This window comes from Erpetoichthys calabaricus, chromosome 3 (assembly GCF_900747795.2).
Source record: "Erpetoichthys calabaricus chromosome 3, fErpCal1.3, whole genome shotgun sequence".
Classification (NCBI taxonomy): Eukaryota; Metazoa; Chordata; class Cladistia; order Polypteriformes; family Polypteridae; genus Erpetoichthys; species Erpetoichthys calabaricus.
Genome location: NC_041396.2, coordinates 114097621 through 114099086, shown reverse-complemented (window position 1 = coordinate 114099086; position 1466 = coordinate 114097621).

Sequence of the window (1466 nt, the reverse complement as noted above, 5' to 3'; positions counted from 1 at the left end):
GACATTTTTACGGTGTAAAAGCATGTTTTGGATAGTTTCATAATGTGTGTTTTAAATGACACGCTAGTGTCAGATTGCCTATATTGAGTGCTGCTTTAGTAAAACTGATGGTGATTAAAGCTGAGTTAAAAAGTGGAGATGATGTGAACATTATTCCACCCCAATAAACCACATTTCAATTTTTCTTTTTTCAGTCACCAGTAGTTCCCATCCATGTACTCTTTTTTGCTCACTGATACAATTAAGAACAGTATTAGAGAAATGTCATTTGGTTTGAAAGAAAGGTATAATTGGGTGCCATCTGCCTATGTTGGGATTTCTAATGATAGTTCCCAATGGAAGTGTGTAAAGTGAAAACAGTAGATGTCTGAGTTCTAAGGCCTGTAGGACTCCATATTTAATTTGAGTATAATGATGGAGAACTGTCAGCAAATTTCTGTATGTATTGGAATCAATCTGATAAATAAGAGCTAAACCAGGCAAGCACAGTGCCCGTGAACCCAATGCAACTTTCCAGTCTGCGTAGTAGAATGGAATGGTCAATGCCTCTAAAGTCTGCACTTAAATCTAACAACATAATTACTGTGGAATTTCCTTCATTGGAGAATATTAGAATGTTTACAACATGGGTCAGTGCCGTTTCTGTACTATGATTGGTGTTGAAACTAGACTGGAGTTTCTCAAGTTGTGATGTGTAAGTTTGATTTGCACCTTCTTTTTCACGTATTTTAGAGAGACAGAGTGTAAGTCTGAAATGTGTCTGTAATTATTATGCATATGTGGGTCTGGTTCTGGCTTCTTAAGTCAATAGTCTGACACTTTTAGTATATCAGGAACTGCACCATTCAGTAAGGAAATATTGTTAATGTTTATGAGTGCTACCAGAACATCTACTGAGATTTTTTTTACTAGTTTAGTTGGGAATGAGTCTAAGGAACAAATAATAGGTTGAATTTTAAAAATTAAAGTTAAGACTTCCTGTTCTGTTACCAAATGAAAATTACTAAAGTTGTGTGCAAAAGGCAAAACATGACTTGCTAGTGAGGTGACGCTGAGATCTGGGATCTTAAACTGTCAATTTTCTCATTAAAGAAGTTCATGAAGTATGCACTGCTAATGCCTTGTAGGTATTTTGTATTGTAGTCCAGAATTACCATTTGTTAGATTAGTCACTGTCTAATCAGACTAAACCATAAAATCCTTATATACAAGCTTAAAGAATAAATCTTTTTTAAAAATGTATTTGTTAATAAATGTTTCAATCCTCATAAAAAGAAATAATAGCTCAGGTAGGCAAGATGGAGGCGGGGTCAGACACAAGTGACTTTTTTGCTCTCCAGTTTAGTGTTTTGTTTGTTTAGTTTTGTTTTTGATTGTCAAGTTCTGTCATACACAACTTCTATGTAGCCATTAGGATTTAACTGATATTGGATTACAATATAAATTAAACATAAACTACATTCAGT